The 6,521-nt window shown below is 50.5% G+C and overlaps 1 protein-coding gene across 23 annotated transcripts in view; it reads right to left on the reverse strand.

The window, feature by feature from the left end:
* Window positions 1-3,455, reverse strand: part of BOC (BOC cell adhesion associated, oncogene regulated) — a 76,990-nt gene extending 73,535 nt beyond the window's left edge. For 14 of the 23 annotated variants that reach the window (XM_074033454.1, XM_074033450.1, XM_005548140.4 and 11 more), the window contains exon 1: window positions 2,375-2,831. The gene's annotated coding sequence lies outside the window, so the exon portion shown is untranslated. Of the gene's footprint in view, window positions 1-1,734; window positions 1,910-2,374; window positions 2,832-3,230 lie in introns of those variants that run through there. The other 9 variants (XM_074033452.1, XM_045385440.2, XM_065539187.1 and 6 more) reach the window with 3 other exon arrangements.
* Between the last annotated feature and the right edge of the window lie 3,066 nt (window positions 3,456-6,521).

The following is a 6,521-nucleotide window of genomic DNA, read 5'->3' on the forward strand; positions in this document are numbered from 1 at the left end:
ACTGTGGGGGGTCCATGTGAAAGTCAACTGAATTATTTCATGGGTAAAATCTCTTATTCATTCTTAGGGCATGGAAACCATGTTGTTGAAGAGAGCTGGGATCCCAAACACTTGAAAAAGCACTTCAAAGAAAGGAAAATCTCTGGACCCATTTGGAGGGTGGAAAGGAACATAAATCACACTGCTTATCATGAGCTGGCTCACCAATTAACAGCTAAGCAGAGTCCTCTGTTTTTTCCCCACACCCTCCCTCTCCAGTTGTAGTCAAAGAACCAGCCATCCCGGCTTCTAGCAACCTCTTTTCCCAAGTAAAGCCAGTGGCCTATGGTGTGGGGGACAATTGCTCCCTAGCGAATGTCTCTTGCAGTGATGCCCTTCTGAAGTATCTCCATTGAGGACAAAAGAGACAGTGTCTGAGGTCTCAATCTTCAGGCTTCATAGGTGTGGAGACACCCTCCAGCCTCCTGATAAGGGCCAAATTCTGAGTGATAAATCTATACAGGGGAAGGCAGTGTCAGCAAAGTGGCCCAATGAGGCAACTCTTTTTTCTTTCATTTTACCTCTTTGCATAAACTCATTTGAAAAACTCATATAGCAGGAAAATAGTAACTCCGCTGCTGTTTCTACCCGGCCTCTGTCCCACTGACCCCAAGGTGCTTCCAGATTACCACGAGAAGCTTCTGGGTCTCAATTACGAGACCATTAAAAAGTACCAATTATAAGACCTCAGAAATGTTTCTGGGAAACCTGTTACACACCTCAAAATGGCTAACCTCTTGCCTCAGATTTACTTTAAGTTCAGAAAACAGGTCACCCAGATGTATGGGCATCCTAGCCCCCACACGCAGCCCAAAAAGACTGTGGTTTAATATTTTCCATGCTGCCCTTGAGAAAACGAAGATTGATTTATTGGCTGTAACCAAAGGGACGAAAAAAAACCATGAGAGAGCTGGGCTGCCTGTTTAGGCCCCAGTCGTGGAATAAATCAGAAATGTTTGCACACTGAAGAAGCTTTAAAATGACATTCATCCAATGGTCAATGTGTACAGAATTCTGGACAACAAAGAACTAGGTGGCAAATGTGTGCTGGGCACAGTGCATCTGCAGGTGGCACAAGGGCCTGAAACCAAAATATAATCTTCACTCAGTCCACTCAAAGAGGTAACTCCGGGTCAAAAACTTATGCGAACCCATTTGAACTTGCAGAGAAGGGATGCGGGAAGCAGCAGAACACCCCACCACACCCAAAAAGTGCCTGTTTGGGATTGCTGGTGTGTGGTTTCGGTATTCTTAGCTCTACTGCCACATCTCTGGAGGAGCACAACTCTCTTCCAAGCAACTCTGGCACTGCCACCCCCATCCCCAAAACAAAACTCAGCCAAACAAATCCCCAAGCCTCCATTAACTCCTTCAGGTCCACCTGCTTCCCATCGCTCAGCATTCTCCCATCACCTGGAAAAGCAAATTAATACTGAGCATCCTGAAAGTCAAGCAGGCCCTTCCATACTCCTGAAGAAAATTCTTCCTGGGTTCCCTGCCCTCCCCACAGCCCCGTCCCACTGGTTCCAGAGATTCATTTCCCACACCTTCTCACAGTTACATCAACAAAAACTCCAAGATCACAACCCCAGGAGGACGCTTCTGGCGCGAACACACACGCGCGCGCTCAGGCTCACATACACGCACACACGAACTCACACACACCTCTCACCGTTGCCCCAGCCCCTCACACACCTCGGGCCACTCGGCTTCAGGCTCGCCCTTCTGCGCCAACAGCTAGGGATGCTTCCCTCAGTCCGCTGAGTCCCTCATTTTAGCGTTTTTCCTTTAGAAGACGCCAACTATGAGAAACCCTCACCCTCCGAAGAGGCCGAGTGCGTGTTGAGTGACTGCACGCATTTGCCGCCACGCCTCGGGTTCCCCCCCACGGCCTGGCGCATGGGGCCCGGGCGCTGGTGTCAACCTTCGGGGGAAGTTTGAGAGGCTGGCCGGGTCCTTCTTCCACCCGAGAAGCTTCCGGGAACCGCGGGGACGAAACCACCATCGCCCGGCCGCACCGTTGCGGCAGGGAACCAGATGCGGCGCCCCTGGGCCCGGCAACGGCTCGCAGCGGCTGCAGCCCCCGGGACCCCCGCCGCCCGCCTCGCCCCAACTTCTCCGCCCGGCGCCCGGCGCGCCCAGCCTCGGCCGCAGCTCCCAGCCCCGGGAGCCCGGCCGAGCGCTCGGAATCGGCTCCAGCCGCCGGCACGTCCCCCGGCAGTCACTCGCTGGCGCTGCCTCGGCCTGCGGCCGCCTCCTGCCCCCTCCTCTCCCCGAACCAACAATAAACACAACTTTTTATGAAAAGAAAACAAACTTCAGCGACGTGACTCACCTCTGCTGCAGCCCGCGCCTGGGGAGGGCGAGCCGGGGCCCGGGGGCCAGCGTGGTGGGCGCAGAGGGAGCCACACAGCGCCGCGCCGCACGGACACACAACACGCACGGTGACACCGGGGACACACAACACGGGCGAGCGGCCGCGGCTGGAGCAACAAAGGAGCCCCGGACGGAGAAGTTGCCTGCCGTAGAGGGAGGGCGCGTGCGGGCGCGTGTGGCTGTGGCGGGCGTGAGGGTGTTCGCGCCGTGTGTGCGCCTGTGTCTTTTCTGTGTGTGTTTGTGTGTGCGTGTGTGTGTGTGTGTCTGTGAGCGCGCGGCGGCTAACACCGGCGGGCCGGGGCTCAGGGTCCCCGCGGCAGGAAGCGGCGGCCGCGGCGGCGGCGGCAGGACAAGGCAAGGGACGCCGCGCCCAGCGCACCCGGTCCCTCCATATGGAAGAAGCTTTTTGGATGACTGAACTCGCAAACAATTCCTTCTTTTGCTTCTCCTGCCTAGGAGCCTCCCATTACCGCGCGAGGAGGCGGAGGGGGGAGTGGAGGAGGCAGGGAGGAGGGGGAGGAGCAAAATGGAGCAAAGAAAAAGTCTTGGAAAGGAAGCTGGAAAAAAAAAGTCCCCCAAACTCTAGAGCAGTTTTCCCGTTAACACCCACTTTTTGCTGTGCCTCAGACCCGCGCTCTCCTCCAACTTCTTTTTCTTTCTCATACCAAAAGCACCATCTTCTCCTTTTTCCCCGAACCCAGGGGCTCCCCTGAAGCCCCCACTTCCTCTTTAGCTTCACCTCGCACCCTTGCTCTTCCATGTACAGTCCTTCCCTCCTTTCTTCCAGTCTCTACCAAGACTTTCCTGACACCCACCTCTCAATGGTCTTCTGCAAGACAAACTGTTGGATAAATCATTAAAAGCAAACTCATCAGAAAATGAGACAGCGGCGGTGGAGAAAATGATAAGGAAACCAGTCTCAGGGAAGCCTTAACGCAGCCTCCCGCGACCCCCTCGGTCGGTTGGGAAGGGTTTGCCGCGTCCTCCATTGACAGCGCCCTGACCTCCATTCATCATCCCAGGATGGAGCAGCGAGGAATGGGGAGGGAGAGCTGGGGCTGGGGCTGGAGGCATGGGCGTGGGGTGCTAGTGGCCACGGAAGAGTTAGTTACCTATGCGTGTGTATGTGTACGCGCACGCGCGCGTGTGTGTTGGTCAGAAAAAAAATTCAGAGCAGTGTTTCTCAAACTTGAGCTGTAGCGGGACTCCCTGGAAGGCTTGCTAAATCCCTTTGCTGGGCCCCACCTCCAGAGTTTCTGATTCAGTAGGTGGACCTTGGAATTTGCATTTCAAATAGGTTCCCAGGTGATGTTGATGCTGCTGGTCAGGGGCCACGTTTTAAAAACTACTTTTCCAGGGCAGTGAGAAGGCAAATGCTGAGTTGGTGGCAAATTGGATTCCCTTCTTATTCTTTAGGAATGAAACACAGGTTGTGAACGGTCATCCATTCCATATCTTCATTGCAGCTGAGAAAACCAAGACCCAGCAGGGCTAAGCCATTTGTTTCAAGTGAACTGGGAGTTTGTGCCAAGGTGGTGAGGAAGCTGTCCTGGAAATAAGACAGGCAGGCTAGTAGTAGGGTGAATGGGGGTGCTGCCTTCCCTGTGTGGCAGGACAGCTGCACTGGGAGTCAGGAAACCACTGCGACTTTAATAAAGTCACTTAACCTTTCTGGGCCTCTGGGGGTTTTGTGTATGGTGTGTGTGTGTGTGTGTGTGTGTGTGTGTGTGTGTTTTGTTTGTTTGTCTTTTGACAGAGTCTCTGTCGCTCAGGCTGCAGTGTAATGGTGCAATCTCGGTTCACTGCAACGCCTGCCTCCTGAATTCAAGAGATTCTCAAGCGTCAGCCTCCCAAGTAGCTGGGATTACAAGCACCTGCCACCATGCGCGGCTAATTTTCGTATTTTTAGTAGAGACGAGGTTTTGAACACCTAGCCTCAAGTGATCTACCCACCTCAGCCTCCCAAAGTGCTAAAATTACAGGCGTGAGCCACCTCACCCTGCTCTGTTTTGTTTTTTATTGATTTGTTTCTTGTCAGTAAACATACATACTTTACACTGAGTATATGACTCTAATTGAATCTGAACCAAAAGACCTTTACAAAGGAAACATACAAGCAAAAAAGGAAACATTTTATCCCATATTTTGCACTATTTTTTTCTCCTGTATTTAGTCATTCAGGGGGAAGCCAATTTCCTTTTTGAGTTATCAAGTACTTTCAGCTCTGTGCCTGGATTCTTAGGCATGTTCCTCTGACAAAATGGATCTGGAGGACAATCCATTTTCAGCAAGAAGGTGAAAAGGACTCTGAACCCCTTCTGTGAATTATCCACCTACATTTTTCTTTTCCTATTTAATCATCCTAATCTTCCTTCCCTTTTAATCTCCAACACTCTCCCCCAACATTCTCAATGACCTATTTTTCTTCCCAGCCAATGACTATATTAGCTTCCACTTTCTTTTGTCCTGCTTCTGAGGCACAATTCGGGACTATAAGGCCTGGGGTCCACCCTGGGTACAGAACTTTTAATTCCCCCAAGGGAATGGGTCAACCAGCTTCCTCTACAGTGATAACACTCCTCCCCAGGGCCCCAAGCAGCGTATCCAGCCTTGTTTTTCAAAGATGATTCTAAGTACCACTCAATGAGAATGTGATGCATGAAGGTCTCAGATTCATTCTTCTATATTCCTGTATATTCTATTCATTGCTTGACATCTCAAAGATATCTTCTACCCCTTCTGTCATCTTTCTCCTAGGACTCTCCATTCTCTTACTCTGGTCTTTGGGTCTACACAGCACTAGGCTCTGAGTTAAAGCATCAGAACACAACAGAACACAAAGAATGTAACAGTCCCTACCAACACCATTTAGTGGGGAGAATGACCCACTGTCTTCTTCCTTCATGCATACAGGCTGCTCACCTCTCTCTCCCTCTCTCTCTCTCTTTCTCTCTCTCTAAATCTCTAAATCTCTGAATCTGGCTCTGTCACCCAGGCTGGACTGCAGTGGCGTGATCTTGGCTCACTGCAACCTCTACCTCCCCGATTCAAGCAATTTTCCCTGCCTCAGCCTCCTGAGTAGCTGGGATTACAGGCGCCCACCACGACGCTTGGCCGCCTGGCTAATTTTTTTCTTGTTCTTTTTTTTTTTTAGTAGTAGAGACAGGTTTCACCATGTTGGCCAGGCTGGTCTCAAACTCCTGACCTCAGGGGATCTGCCCGCCTCAGCCTCCCAAAGAAGTGCTGGGGTTACAGGCATGAGCCACTGCACCCGGCCTGCTGCTCACCTTTCTTATAGTTTAGGCAGAATGCAGATCACAGCTTAATAAAGAGGACAATTCTGCTGATGGCATCAAGCACACTGTTGGTACCTCAGATATGTGTATTGTTTTTATTGCTCTTTGTATTAATGTGATTGTGTTTATTACTACTAGTCCTGTAAGAACAACATGTCTCTGAATTTTCTCCCCACTCCATCTTGCCTGGAGGGTATTTCTTGCCTAATTCCCTCCTCCCCTTTCAATTAGTCTCTCTATCCTAACCCACCCCACCCCACTCCAGCATCCCTAGCCATTTCAAAACAGTTAGGCGGAGTCTGGATTTTGTAAGGTGCTTTTTGCTACTGTCCATTCTGTTGATGGTGATTTACCTCTAGCACCTTGCTTTCTTGGAAATTTTAGGGGCCTCCACCAAGAAGGAAGCATTTGGTATGGAAGTGATCATCACATTAATTTATCATGCGTGGCTGGGGGAAGGAGTGGGGAGGTAAGTAGGGATTGTAGGTCTATGTAAGTCACTCTGTTGCTAGGCTGTGCAGAATAAAGTGAAAGGAATTCAGTGAGTGACATGAAAAGGCGTGGTTTTCCCTCAGTGTGCTGTAGAGACTCTGCCTGTACCACATAAACAGGGGTCTCCTTGACTGTGAAAGCTATCTGGAGAGGATTATACTGAGAAAATTATTCAGATGTAGACAAGAAAGAAGGCCTTGATGATTTTTTCCTCTGATTTAATATAAATCTGCTTTCCTGATTATAAAACATGTGCACTGAAGAAAATTTAGAAAATACAGAAAAACACATAAAAGAAGAAAATCAACGTAAACTTAC

Source organism: Macaca fascicularis, chromosome 2, assembly GCF_037993035.2.
Source record: "Macaca fascicularis isolate 582-1 chromosome 2, T2T-MFA8v1.1".
Lineage (NCBI taxonomy): Eukaryota > Metazoa > Chordata > Mammalia > Primates > Cercopithecidae > Macaca > Macaca fascicularis.